The sequence below is a fragment of the Tursiops truncatus genome, chromosome 13 (genome assembly GCF_011762595.2).
Source record: "Tursiops truncatus isolate mTurTru1 chromosome 13, mTurTru1.mat.Y, whole genome shotgun sequence".
Lineage (NCBI taxonomy): Eukaryota > Metazoa > Chordata > Mammalia > Artiodactyla > Delphinidae > Tursiops > Tursiops truncatus.
In genome coordinates this window covers 69003863-69019421 of record NC_047046.1, presented here as the reverse complement: position 1 = coordinate 69019421, position 15559 = coordinate 69003863, and the positions used below count along the sequence as shown (strand labels likewise).

The window sequence follows — 15559 nt, the reverse complement described above, 5'->3', positions numbered from 1 at the left end:
AGAAAAAAAGAATCCGCCTGCCAATGCAGGGGACACGGGTTCAACCCCTGAAAAATGTATCTACAAAGAGCAAAAATAACTTTGAGGACGCAAGTGAAGCAAGACTAACACTGCTAATCCAGGCATCACCACCTGGCTTCATGTCTCCAAATTTTAATAGGTCAAAAGTGACCAATTTGAATTTTCTCTCCTATTCCTCAACTTCCCCTTCCTGTCCCATTTTTAAAAGCTCCCCTTAAAACCCCTGAATTGCAGAAATGAACTGAACCAACAGGGCAGAGCTGTAAACAGTGATTTTGGAAATTTTACAATTCCAAGTCAAAGGTAAATCCCCCTGCTCTGAGTAGGAATTGTCCACAGTCCCCTGGCAGAGAAGCTTGTAGAGATGAGGGGATGGGAGAGGGAGGGTGCGTTCAACCTTCATTTTCTCAGCCCCTCAGTGCTCACAGGACCAGCCAAGCAGCTCTGAAAGAGGGATGCTTGGCAGAGGGGAATTCTCATTCTACTCTCACACTTGGGATTCCTGCTTTCCTGTGCACTTTTCCAAAGCCCATCGGCAATCTAAATCCTCCTGGTTAGAATTTTACCTCAAAAGACCGGAGTAGCAGAGCCTACCCCTTCACCCTTTCCCTCCTACATCCGCCCCTACATCTGCCTCACTGCAATGTGCTCTCACTCTGATCTTGCCTGGTTCAGTCACCTTGTCTCCCACCCATCGTGCAACTATGTGTCACTTCACTTTGGATCCAGAGGATTTGGAATCTCAACTTTATTTCTAATTCTACCCAATTCTCAATGCTGCTCACTAATTGTTCTCTCTACCAGCCAAGTATAAGTGCTTTTAGAACCATTTTTTATATATATATTGGTTGCAGCTCGGGCTCCTTAGTTGGGGCATGCGAACTCTCAGTTGTGGCAGGCACATGAGATCCTGTTCCCCAACCAGGGATCAAACCCCGGCCCACTGCATTGGGAGCATGGAGTCCCATCCCCTGCACCACCAGGGAAGTCCCAGAACCATTTTAAAATAAGTCACTAACTCAGAATTGAATCCTTCAGGAAATATCCCTATGAAAAGGCAGAGAACAGATTTCCAACAGCAGCTGTGCACTAAAATCGCCTATTAAATCCTGAGGCCCAGGCCATGATCAGGACCAATTAACTTAGAAGCCCTGGGAGAGACACTCAGGCACTGACATTTCTAAACATTCCCTCAGTGGTCCCAGTCGATGGCCATATTTGAGAACCATTGTGTGGAGACTCAGAACCTGCTGGTAGAAGCTAAGCGAGGTAGACATTCATTTCTACTTTGTTTCTGGAAAAAAATCCCACCAATGATGTGAAGCAAAAAGCCACTTTGGCTGCATTTGTAACACTCTTCTATAACATCTGGGGGTTTCCGCTCATGTCCCTTACGGGTAACTCTAGATAAAAAAGAAACAGAATTTGGCAAAGGTATGGCTGCAGGTTGTCGTGTCTAAGGATAGTGCTGGAGGAGAGATCCAAGGGTGAGAACTACTTCTGTGGAAGAAGGAGTGCCCAGAGTCCTTTAGAAGAATGAAGATGTACTTAGGACCTCCCTCTCTCTCACTCTTTCTCTCTCTCTCTGAAAGAAGTCACACCTGAGAGCAAAGACTGTACCTAGACAATGTCTATTAGAGGACTGCATCCCTCCCAAATCCAAAGATTTTAACAGTTTGGTCTTTTCACAGTTTTCGTTTGTAATCATTCCCTCTGTGGCAGAGATTGCTAACTATCCCTCAATATTCATTCTCCTCTTTTCATAGTAATAGAACCTTTGAGTTTCAGCTGGCTACTTGGCCACCCAGAATACAGACAGCATTCCCCAGCCTCCCTTGCAGCTAGGCAGGACCATGTGACTAAGTTTTGGCCAACAGGATGGTTGTGAAAGTGATGTGTCCAACTTCCAGGCCATTCCTTGAAAAGACTAGTAGGATATAGACATGATGATGCACCACACTGGACCTTACATGCAGCTGCCTTACGATGGCACAGCAACAAGGTGGAAGTCTGGGCCCCTATCCCTGTCATGAAGGAGAGCAACCCTAACGCCTCAGACTTTCATACGGTAGAGAAACTCCCACCATAGTCAAGCCATTACTAATGGCGGGTCTCTGTTTCTATGATTAAACCTACATCCAAACTAAGATAACCTCCAGTTTATTCCTTCAGTGATGTTTCGTGCTGGTGATATAGTGAAGAATTAAGCAACAGAGCAGGAAAAGATACTGTGTCCTTCTCCACACCACCATTCAGCTGAAGCCAGCACAATGGCAGCAGCACCATATCATGAGGACAATGGCTGTAGTGTCCAAACAGTGACCACCCGTGAAGTAAGCAGAACCTCAGGGCCAAGCTGAAAGAAGTGAGCGGGAACGTGTGCTACGGGGAAATAACTCAGGGGAAACATGAGATAAGACCACCTATCCCCAAATACACTAAAGGAAGAGAAGTCTTCGAGAGAGACTGACACTTGGGCTATATTTCGTTTTGAACAAATTGGGATGGGAGCACATGGGTTAGTGCACAAACTTTTGTGAGGGAGAGACTTGAGATCTGTTGCTGACTTTGGGCAAGTGACTTGACCTCCCTTACCTGAGTGTCCTCTCTGGATTTAGTAATAGCTATTTCATAGGGCGTAAGATGGATTAAGTTAAACGATGCACCTTAATACATGACACAATGCCTGGCATGTAGTAAGTGCCCAATGAATGACCTTAAAAGAAAAAAAAGAAAAGAAAAACTCCAGCCAGGAAAAAATCATTATATGACCTCAAAAACAGACATTATGAATTCCTGCTTTGGGTCACAACACACCTCCACTTCTAAAGGAAGTTCTTCTTCCCTTCCCTGCAATTCAAGTCCAAACAGAATCCTACCTTCCTCATCAGGCCTTAGCTGACCATCCTCTCCCTTCTCTGAAATATATGTAGATGTATCATCTTGTCTGTATCACTCACTGCCACTTAATCCCACACTGGTTTTCATTATAACTTAAGACTTTCATGTCCAGCAGGTCTGTCTTCCATTAGAGTCTAAGTATCAGAGTCCCTTTCCTGCAGTTCACACATCCTATTTAGCCCAACGTGGTGTGCTCCTAAAATACTCATTAAGGGGATAAATTATACCCTTCAAACAAATGTGCATGTGCAGCTTACAGAGAGCCAAGTAGAATAAATGTCATTCTATTCATATACTGAGTAACCAAATGGCAGAATACCTTAAACTTTAAAAATCAAATTAATGGAATTTTGACATTTGCAATCATCCATGAAGCCAATACCATGTACTTTAAATTTCGCCTTGACAGGAATAGATGTTTTCCTTGACTTACCTCCCTAACAGCAGGTAAGTTCTAGCTGAAAACTCAGCTCCCCGCACAGCTGTTTCCCCTGCCATTTCAAAGCCCATCATGATCCTATACTTTACTGGGCTCTAATGAAATAATATTCATTAATTTATTTCTCAAACATTTGTATGCCAAATAATAACTTGGGATATCAAAAATAAATAATTCTAGGAATTTCCAATCTAGTATAGTTTGCTACTCCCTTCTTGGTGAACTTTAATATTTGTGCCTTATATCCCAAGAGCAAACCCAGAAGAGGACAAGAGACACCTGCATCTATCGTTGGTCTAACTTCATGAGACGGTATAAAGTGTTACTCAGCACAGGAATTGACTGGAATTAATGTTTTGAGTGCCTAAGTCAATCTGTGTAATCACTTTAAAAAATCCCTGGCAACACAGTAAGTACTTGACAAAGTGTTAGCTACTATTAGTAGTAGTATTCATATTATTAGTGTTATTTACATTTAAAATCACAATATTCAATGTAATATCAAAAATAATTCAATCGCAGCTATAAGTATTGACAATATTTGAAACCTAAAAAAGTGTGGAGGTAAAAAGCAAGAGTGTGATGAGCCTGATGCAGTTGTCTATAACTGGGAACTTATCAATTCAACTTGCAGGACCCAAAATTAATTAGGAACACAAAAATTAAAGTGTAGTGAATTTATTATGTAAATATATTCCTTATATGTGTTTTCACTTCTATCACAAAACAGCAAGAAGGAAACAAGAATGTTCCAGTAGGATATACTTAATGATTGATACACGGAGCTCTATACATTTATGAAATATCAGAAATATAAAAAGAAATAAATGTATTCAGATTATTTAGCTCAAAACCTTGGAGATTTTAAAAGGATAGACAAATGGTTAAGATGGTAAATTGTATGCTATGCGTATTTTATGAGAAAAAAATTTTAAGTGTACGTAAAACAATGCAATATTCTCAAAAAAAGGCAACAACCATGCTGATACCTATAAATTTTTGTAACTTCTATATAAATAAAGTTTATGCAAAAGTGTTAGGAGTCCACCACAAGAGGAACTGATTTTTAAGCAAAATAGGATTAGGAAAACTGACCTGCTGACAAGCCTAAAAGGAGAGAAATTTACAGGTACACAATCAAGATTTCCTCGGCTTTAAAAGGAAGACCTACCCTAGATGTATAGTTAACTAGAATCTTCTGTTCAAGAAAAAGGGTACTGAGTTGAATTTGAAGAGATATGAAATATGATGCCATAATATGAAAATACCAGCTGTTCCAAAGCAACGTCTGTTCACTAGTGAGACGAGTGGTGTGTACCTTAAGCACCACAGGAGTGTGGCGTGAGGGAGATGGCGCTGGAGGTTAGGGAGGCTTTTTGAAGAGGCAGGCTATGAGCCGCATCTTTCGGGACCACAGACAGGCAGGAATAAGAGATGACATTGTACTTCAGGGAAAGGAGACGGAAGATGCAAGGTTTTGAGGGACAGTGAGCGCGCAGAGAATGAACAGATTAAAGTCTCACAATGGCGTGGCTGAATTTATCCATCCCCTTTCCCCTTCAATTTCCCTTTCCAGTTCTGGTGGTTTTAGTCACGTCCATGCGGTCCTGGGAGAGAGAACAGTGTCTCAAGATTTCCACCCTGGCTCAACCCCCCACCCGACCCAGAGAACAAAAGAGGCTGAGAGACAAAAGCAAGAGCACAAAGTGACTCTTTACACATGGGATACCTGCCAAGTCTCACAAACCCAAATGGCGCTCATTGCTTCAACCAGTACTTGATTTGTATTACTTTTAAAAGAATTAAAAATTGCATTACCGAAGTAACCTCAGTGGAGTGATACACCTTAACAGCAAAGCGAGTCACTGAGGAAGACAAGAGGTGCTTTTTTGTGTTTTGATTGTTTGTGACTAAGCTACGGCTCCAGAGTTACTATCTGATGCCTGGTGATGGCTCCCAGCTCCTCCAGGCAGCCAGCTCCAGGAGTCCTCTCTGTTTCCCCTTCCATCACAGCCCTGCTGGACTCTAGTTACAAATCTCTTTACATTTCTGTCCCTCCAACTAGGCTAGGAGCTTAGGGCAGGGATCCTGTGAAGGCCCGGGTTCTGGAGCCAGAACACCTAAGTTTGAATCCTGTCACTGCTATTCTCTAGCAGTGTAACTTCAGGTTAAATCACCTAACCTCTCTGGACCTCCCTTTCTGATTTATCAAGGGAGGTTGTGAGTCTATGAGTTAACTCATAAAAAGCACTTTAAACAGTCAGTGTCTGTCCACAGTGAGCATTCAAAACGTTAGCTGTTTGATTCATCCAGAGCCTAGCACAGTATCTGGCATATAGTGTGTGCTCAGGAAATACTCGTGGAAGGAAGGAGGGAGGGAGAAAAAAAATTATTTACTGGGTGGAAAAACACTTCTATTCTTCTTTGCACCTCTCCCAGAACCTAGCAGTGATTCGTAGATCTGTATTCAAAGAAAGACTGCAGGCAAAGATTCTACCTAAAATGAGGAAACAAAGCCATTGGGTGGCATTCCAGATCCCCACGAGATTTTTTTTTTTTTTGATCAGAGATCTTACCTTCAAGACGCTCTATTCAGGCTTTTTTTTTTTTTTTTTTTTTTTTTTTTGGCTGCATTGGGTCTTCGTTGCTGCACGCAGGCTTTCTCTAGTTGTGGTGAGCAGGGGCTACCCTTCATTGCAGTGCACGGGCTTCTCATTGCGGTGGCTTCCCTTGTTGAGGAGCATGGGCTCTAGGTGCGCGGGCTTCGGTAGTTGTGGCACGTGGGCTCAGTAGTTGTGGCTCACGGGCTCTAGAGCGCAGGCTCAGTAGTTGTGGCTCACGGGCTTAGTTGCTCCGTGGCATGTGGGATCTTCCCGGGCCAGGGCTCGAATCCGTGTGCCCTGCATTGGCAGGCAGATTATTAACCACTGCCCCACCAGGGAAGTCCCTATTCAAGCACTTCTTTAGTTATCTACTAATCCACCAACACATGAGATACCCATAAGATCTCTCTGAACTTCACCTCCTACAGAGGAGGGGTGAATATAAATGGGAATGTGAAGAGATCCATTCGCATTCCTGAAATACGGACTTTCTACAATATGCACAATTCTGCCACCACACCCTTCCTGAAGCTTTGGAATCATCCTTTCATAACAATTCATAGAAACATTAGTATTTTGGAGCTAATCATGGGCTTGTGAAACACACTCAAGAATCAGCAATTGGCAGGTTAAACCTGTCCAGGATTTTATGGGTGGAGGATAGGTGGTGTGGACAACTTCACTTGGATTAACATCAGTGTTATCTATAAACAATTTATCCCCCACAAGATTGCACTGGTTTTCCATCAGACATATGGACTGTATCTCACCTAAACACTCTAATATATTGAAGAGAAATTCCATAAATGTAAGATGAGACTTTAATTTTAAAGACTAAAATATTGAAAAAATTGCCAAAGGTCAAAAAAAAGTCAGGATTCTAGCTCTAGTTCCATTCCCTTCTGAACCATTAGGCCAGGGACAAGTCATTCAACATCCCTGAAATGGTGCAGTAACCCCTGCCTTGCCTACACTGGCGGATTTTTATAACCATTTATTCATTCAACAAGCATTTATTGGGTACCTACTATGGACCAGGCTGAAAGTAAAGCAGTAGGGTAAAAGATACACTTGATGAAATCTCCCAAAGAAATATGTTTATATAAACTGCAAAATGCTATAGAATGGATAGTTTTATTACATGATTATAAACATAATTGTATTTATTATTTAAGGACAATAAAAATAAAATCTTTCAGGTGTCCCTGGATTTTTTCCTAGCCTATTCCATAGGAAAGTATTCACTTTCATCTCTATTTCCTCTGTATTTTAAGTTCACCTCCCCAAAAAGGCCTCCCCTGACCATCCTAAGATATCCCTCCCCTCACTGTTTTTTTTTTTTTTTTTTGGCGGTACGCGGGCGTCTCCCTGTTGGGGCCTCTCCCATTGCGGAGCACAGGCTCCAGATGCGCAGGCCCAGCGGCCGTGGCTCACGGGCCCAGCCGCTCCGCGGCATGTGGGATCTTCCCGGAGCGGGGCACGAACCCATGTCCCCTGCATCGGCAGGCGGACTCTCAACCACTGCACCACCAGGGAAGCCCCATTGTTATTTTTTTTAAACCAAAACACTAGTTTTTTTTTCCTTCACAGTAAATATTTGTAATTACATATTATTTGTTTACTTGTTTATTACTTATTATTATTTATTCTGCCACTAAACATGCATTCCATGAGGTCAGGGATTTTGTCCTTGTTGTCGTATACTCAGCAGTACCTAGTAAAGTGCCTGGGGTACATTAGGTGTTCAATAAATGTTTGTTTCATAAAAGAATGAATGGAAAACCAGTCATGTCATAAAGAACCAGCCTAAGTGAAGAGAAACTAATGAGATGGCTTAGAAGTAATGGACTAAAAATGAATTAGTGAAGATTTTAGACTCAAATTCTTGGTTAGTGTTAGTCTGTATTTGTTGTTTATTCAGAGGTATAAGAAAACAAATGTTTCACCACATATCCATTATTTTGTTCAATTCTTATAAAAACAACTTTTCCAAGTACATATTATCCTCATTTTACAGATACGTAAACTGAGGCTCAGGGAAGACACTGCCTCAGATGGTGAGTGACACAGGCTGCTTCGCTGTGTTGTGTTGTGTTTTGCCTTAACCACTTCCTCCCTGTAGACTGATCATGAAGATTCCAGGAATAGTGGAGGAGAGAAAGCGGGAGGAGAGAGATCAAGGCACCAGAGTTCTTGCAGAGTAAGGAGATAAGAGCTGACAAAACACAGTAAAAATTCACCTCCCCAAAGATCCGAAAGCACTGAGGCAGCGTCCTCATCGTTACCTATATGATGAAATGCAGGCTTGCTCAGGGCAAGTGATTTGTCCAAAGTACTTGCACTCTGGGTTTCTCTATAGGTCAGCAGTGATCCCCGAGTCCAGACAATACCTCTCTCTCTAGCTCTCTTTCTCTGCTTTTCGTCTGGTCTTTTCGTTCTCGCTAAGAAAGCTGTTTAAAAGGCACAAAGACCAAGCAAGAAGAGACAGTGTCGCTGCACTGACAGAAACAGGATTTGGCCTTCAATACAGCCTGAGCTGGGTGCTTTACAATCAGGTTTTCGCGTGTGTGTATTAAACCCCCACTTTGGAGAACTGACCTCTGGCCCAGAAGACTGCAGGAAATCAATTTGTTGCAATTTTTTGCGGAAAGCCACAGCCCTCCCCTTTGATAAAACAGAAACTTCAGACTGAGGCAGTTTGCAAAAACTTCTCTAATGGTGTGCGAGCGCCATCTGCTGCCCAGAGGCAGGGGTGGCTTCAGTCTCTAGTTTCAGGCTTGACATCCTAATCACAAAATGTGGTTATCAAGATAAGGAGCCACGCACTCAGATTCCATGGATTTTCTTGTCAATAATGCATAGCCAGTAATAGCCACTATAACCACTAAAAACCTCAGCTGTAAACTTGGTCTTCATATTTTTCTTTATATGAATTTCATTCTATATTTGTGACCTGAGTCTTATCAAGGCATAGCTCATATATGTATATTATGTCACCTCCAATTTCACTGATTCAACTAATATTTGTTAAGCACCGACCGTGTGTGACACCCCATTCTTGGTACTTCAGAGGAAACAAAAATGAGCAAGGAGAAAAAAGCCTTGCCCCTAGGAAGTTCCACTCTTGCAGTAGAGATAAAACATCTTGACAACTTAGGGGGGAAAAGTCAACATTACAAGTTGACTATAAGAGGGAATTGAAGGAAGCCGGGGGAATATTCAGATAATGATCCACTCTCTTATAGCTGAAAGGCTAAGAGGATCTGGGAGGTTTTATGAAATGTGGATATCAGATCGCCTGGGCAACGGCTGCCCTGGGGTGGGGGACAGGGTGGGTGGGATGCCTCTCCTTGAGACTGGTGGGCTCAGCAAGGGGAAGACTGGTGCAGGTACAGATCAGCCTGCTACGCTGAAACCTGGGGACTGGGGAAGGTAGGGGAACCTGATAACAGAGAGAAGGGGAAAGCAGAAGAATGCAACTCAGACACAATAAGAATTTCTTTTGTAACAGGATAAAACCCCAGGTGCTGATGATGGGGCCCCTCCCTCCCAACCCAAATGTCTGTGACTTCCAGCACTGGGTTCCTCGTCCAGCAAATGCATCCCCCCAAGTGGGGGCTGAACTGGGCTTTGAATTTAGGAGAAGGAATAAAGCCCCCAAGCCTCTGCACTGACCATGAGCTTAATCAGAAGCGGCTTCTTTCCATTACTCTCCAGCTAGTTCACCAGTAGTGTTTTAACTGGGTACAAGTGTGTTAGGACATAGAACGGCTTTCGCGGGACACATGGGCATGGACACGAGATCCTCAGTTTCCGTGTCTTTTCCTAAAAGTGACTGCCCCACACAGGCTCTGATGGGGGGCAGGGGCACCTGCCACCTCCCCTTTCACAAGAAGTCTCCCTCCTCACAAAGGAAAGACTCAGCCTTCACCCAGTCTGACTTTGGAGCAGTGCCCCAGGTCGGGAAAACCTCCAGGTCACTAAACCCATGGACAGTTTGAGAAAGCATCTCCCTTGAGGGCAAAGCAGAGCAAGTCAGGTAGGAAATACTGAAGGAGGTAACGCTCATTTCATCTCAGTGACACACTGATGGCAGTCTCTAAGCCTTTGTCTTCTATTGCTGTGTGCAGTGCTGTGTGCAATATTGCTCCCTCCACTTTAGGACAAGAATTCAGAAGAGGAATGGCTGTCAAAGGAATGTATCTGAAAAACATGAAGAACTTTTTTTTTTCAGAAAGATTTGGCTGTTCGGGCTGAAAATGAGGAATAGTTTTGTGGGTTAATTACACGGTGGGCATATTTTATGACTAGATAACTCAAATCTACAGCTTCAAAAATACATTTGAGGCACACATGCAATAACCTGGTAACTGCACATTTATAACTACTTAAGCTTATGATTAAAATGTTGAAATATCAAGTATATATGTGAGAGGGGAGACAGAGGTTTTCAAATGATTTGGAGGCAATTCAAGCAGAAAGAGAGTGAGAGAGAGAAGGGCTCTGGAGGGTGGGAGCAATTCAGAATCTCTCTCTCTCACCTCACCCCCATTTGGTCTTTATTGTTGATTTATAAACACCTTCTATGGTGTGCATTGTTTCTTTCTTTGTCTTTGTTTCAACTTGTTTTATGTCCTTTAGTCAGAGACCAAATAGTCATACCTCACCTGCCAGCTTTCCTCCTACTTCTTTTCCTTTGATATTGCAGTATCCCAAACACGAAGGGTGTTCCTCCAGAAAGGATTCATGGCATAAATATGGGGAATGCTGAATACTCTACCCTTCCTCCTAGAGATTCACAGTCTATATTAGCATTGTCTGCCCTTCTAGACCACCAGGACCATGCCTGTGGTGTTCACTGTACCTAGTTCACCTGATACCTAGCAGGTGCTCAATGAATATAACTTGAATGGATCAGGACACCAGAGACCCTTAATAAAAGAATCTATATACGAAAACCTGTTCAATGTTCTTTAACTCACTTTCCCAGATTATTTCACCCTAGGACTCGTGTGTGTGCATGTCCTGCTAAAACACTTTCCATGCAGAGACAACCCCAGAGACAGTAGCAAATGGTTGACCTGCTAGGGCTCCTGTGGCCTATTTAGGAACAATTTCTTCACCTGGTAACCATGTTGCGTCACGTACAGCCTAGCTCATAGGGGCACAAGGGATCATAGGAATTACTCATCACCCACATTTTGCTGGCTCTTATACTTAACTACCACACAATACCCTAAACCCCTCAAGGCCCCGTTGTGTATTTCTGAGAATCCCCAAGCCCTTTCTTATATGTACTCACAGGAAAGCCTAGTCAGGTATCAGGTGGAGCCCCCAAGCCCCCATCTCCTCTGGTGACATAAGGTACCACCACACCTTTGGAACCTGCCTGCTTTGGGAAGCACCTATGTCATCTCCTCCAGGTACCACTGCATCCTCCAGCCACTGCTGCTGTCACTGAACAGCATGGCCATGCCTGGAACCTGCTTCTTCTGCCAGGTACTGTCCCATTTGCCAAGCACTGCAGCCTGATAAACACCTTGTCCACTGTGCTAATGTTCTAGAGCCACTGAGAAGCCAAAGGTACTCTGCATTCTCTGGAATCCTCAGTGTGTCAAAGCCACCTTGCATTCCATCTCCAAGTGGGGAGATCCTCGTTGGGGTTACACTCTGTTGACTGCCTGCCAAGGGAGTATCTCAGCCCTCAACAGAAATAGGCTCAGATGTGGTCATCCACAGAAGAGTTTTCCAGAGATATATCTGAACCCCAGCCATGGATATTGCGTGGCTTTGAGCTACGAATCACCCACCAAGCCAACAGATAGCATGGCGCTCATCTCTATCCTCCCTGCAGAGCTGCTTTCTCCCTTCTCACCTCCCACTTGCACTGCCGTCAGCCCTCCTCTCCCACCCTCCAGTGATGGAGCTGCTCCTGAGAGGACACCAGAGACCTAATAGCTAACATCAGTGCACTTTTCCATCCCCAGCTCACTGGACCACTCTGTGGCACTTGCCTCTCCTGATAACTCTCATCCTTGAGCTGTCTCCATTCTGGTGGCTTTCCATTTTCAGTTTAGCTTCATATGTATTTCCCCTCTCCTGCCACCCACTCACCCCACAAAAAAACCTCTTTATAGTGACCAGAGTGATTCTTCTGGGCCTTGAAACATTAAGGACCTAAGTAACATATTCATAAATCGAAATCTCTCCAAATTCCAGATCTGTATAATCAACTGCCCAACATACAACTCCATTTAGAGTTCCACAGACTTTCTCAACTCAGCATGTCCAAATCTGAGCCTGTGTTCTCCCCCATCTACCACAGCTCTTCTTCCTGTATTTCCTGTTTCTGTTCATTTACTCAGAAATTCTTCTAAATGCTCTTATACATGTATTGTCCAATCTTCCCAAGAAACTTGTAAGAGGGTTACGATTAATTTCCAGATTTTCAAGGGGATAAAACTGAAATTTAGAAAGGTGACGTAAATTTTTCAAAGTCCCACAACAGGTAGGACATAAAGCCAAGGTTTGCCCCTGGTTCTCTCCAACTACAAAGTCCGTACAATATGAATGGACTTAAAAGTCCCTGAAGCTGGGGAACCTTATCTTAATCTTTGTACACCCAGTTCCTTCTACAACTTCCAACACAAAGAAGATCTGCAATAAGTGTTTGCCCCTTAAATTACTAAATATTTGCTTATTGCCAAATATAAGCAAGGCGCTGTGCTATGAATCAAGAGAGAAAGAATAAAAGAACAAGACATGGAGTCTGCTCTCAAAGAGTTATTATCTTGTTTAAAGGAAACAATACAGGCAAGATTCAGAAAAGGATGACCTCATCACCACTATTCTTTAACATTATTCTGAAAGTGCTAACCAAAGCAATAAGATGCAACGACAAAATAAAGGGAAAAAACATAGGAAAGGAGAAAAAGTCATCATTATTTGCAATGCTATGATTTGCATAGCTAAATAACCCAATTTTAAACATTTTTCTAGAAATAGAGAGTTCAGTAAGGGGGTCAATTACAAAATTAATATATCAAGGTCGATAGTTTTCCTAAAAATTTAAAGTAATCAGCTATAAAATATAATGAAACAATCCTACTTTTAATATAAAATACCCAAGCATCAATTTAATATGAGATATGAGAAAGCTACATAAGGAAAACTATAAAATTCTTCTGAAATATATAAAATATGACAATAAATTATTCAAAATATTGTATTTCTAGATAGCTCAATATTTTTAAAATGTCAATACTTTTCAAATTTTATGTTTAATAACACCCAAACAAAAGCCCAACATATATATTTTTGTGATATGAAAAAATAATACCAAGCTCATCTGGAAGAATAAAAATACAAGAATAGCTAAGAATTGTAGGAGAAAAGAATAATGAAGTGAGACCTATCCTTCCAGATATTGAAACATATAACTGAGCAAGGCTATTAAACAAAGGAGAAACAAATCAACAGAACATAATGGAGAACCCAGAGGCAGAACCAAGACAATGTATTTGGAATAAAAGTGACATTTCAAATCAGTGGGGAGAAGATGAACTATTCAGTGATGATATTAGACCATATGCTAACCCTTGATAAATAAAATAGGATTCCCTACTTCATACATCAGTTACCTTTTGCTATATAACCAGGCAATCTCCAAACCTTAGGGACTTAAAAACAACCTCCATTTATTTAGTTCATTTTTCTGTGGGTCAGCAACTTGGGATGGACTCAGCAGAGCAGCTCTTCTTCAGGTCTTGGCTCTGCTGCCCTCAGCTATTGCTCAGCTGATATCTTGGCTAGGGACCAACGGGTCTAAGATGACCTCACTCACATCTCTGTAAGCTGACTTGATGTCAACTGGAGTGATCGAGAGCAACAAGGCCCCGTGCATCTCATCACCCAGCAGGCTTGTTCATGTGTGGCCCAGGAAGGTTCCCAGAGAGCAAGCAGGAGCACAAAGGGTTTCTTAAGGTCTAGCTTTGGATACACATTGTCACTCCCATTCCATTCTATTGGTCAAAGCAAGTCACAAGGCCAGACTTCAGAGGTAGGGAAACAGATTCCACCTCCTCACGGGCAGAGCTCAACTTGACATTGCAGAGAGGGGTGGTACTGAGAAGCATGGAGAACTGTAGCTATTTTTGCGACCTATCACACCTATTAAACCTGAATAAACTCCAGAATATATAATGATCTCTGTGAAATGATAAAACCACAGAAAACTTAGATGAAAATACGGATAAATATTCATATGAAGAGGAGGGAGAGATACTTTTTTAAGCAAAACTAGATCCCATAAAAGAAAAGGTGGATAGAATTAACTCTCTAAACACTTAAAATTTTCACATGACCAGAAAAACACCATAAAAAAAGATAAAAAGTAAACCGGGTGCAACGTGAAACGCTAGGAAATGGTTAATGCATAAAGAGTTTTCATAATTTGCCAATTTAAAAAAACAAAGAACAATTCATAAAAGTAAAAATCACAGATTATCAATAAAGATGTTCATCCTCAACAGTAACCAAAGATACATAAGCTAAAACGGTAATAACATAATTGTTGGCCTATAGGAGTGGCAAAGATATTTTTTTTAATAAGACAGTGTTATCAAGGGTTTGGAGAAAGAAATTAACACACTGTTGGTGAAACTGTGAACTAGAAGAATCTTTCTGGATGGTAGTTTGGCAATAGCTGGCAAAAATTTAAGGACATATACTTGAACCCAGCTATTCCTTCTTTTTCTTTTCTCTTTTTTTTTTAACGAATAAGGCAATTTACTAACCCAGCATCACTTACCGGAATGCTCCTTGTCGTCAGCCATCACCTTACCCGGCGAGCCCATCCAGACCTCTCTGTTCCCGCGATGTCAGTCTGCAGACCCCACCTCGGGCCTTTTCCACCATTTTCGGCGCCTCCGGGGCTGGGAGGACCACAGGCCACGCTCTTGGAGCCTGGGCTGAGGCAGGACGCCGCCTCCCTGCGGCCGCCCCGCTGCAACTCGGTCACGGACCCGCCCCAGCGCTGCCCCGGAGGGACAGGTGACACGCGGTGTGCAGAACCAGTTCTCATGGTCGGGAGCAAGCGCTTTAGGCCTGGCCGGCTGACAGCGCCCACCCATTCAGGCACTTTCGGCCTCCTGGACCTTCAGGAAGGCTGCTAGGGCTCTGACGGACTTCCGCGGGCCTCTCAGAGTCACTAAGCATCGTGCTGCTTTCGCACCGCGGGCCAGGGAACAGGGAGCGACGTGGACTTCCGGCGCACCGTTTGGGGTTTGGCTCTCGCGAGAGTTCCAAGAGCTCCTCCCGCAGGTCTCTCTCTGGAAATTCCGCTCACTATGCATAGCCACAGGCAAGAATGCGTAGGGCGAGTCATGTGTGGGTGGCAGGTATTTTTCCGTTTTAGCTAGGATGATTTTTTTCTTAAAAAAATTTTTTAAATTATTTTTTAATTGAAGTATAGTTGCCGTACAATATTATATATTACAGGGGTACAATATAGTGAACCACAATTTTTAAAGGTTATACTTCATTTATAGTTATAAAATATTGGATATATTTCTCCTGTTGTACAATATATCCTTGT

General features: G+C 42.7%; 1 protein-coding gene across 1 annotated transcript in view; it reads right to left on the bottom strand.

Moving 5' to 3' along the window:
• Nucleotides 1-15186, bottom strand: part of LOC141276208 (uncharacterized) — a 95499-nt gene extending 80313 nt beyond the window's left edge. The window contains exon 1 of the mRNA XM_073790744.1: nt 14774-15186. The gene's annotated coding sequence lies outside the window, so the exon portion shown is untranslated. The remainder of the gene's footprint in view (nt 1-14773) is intronic.
• Nucleotides 15187-15559: the final 373 nt, after the last annotated feature.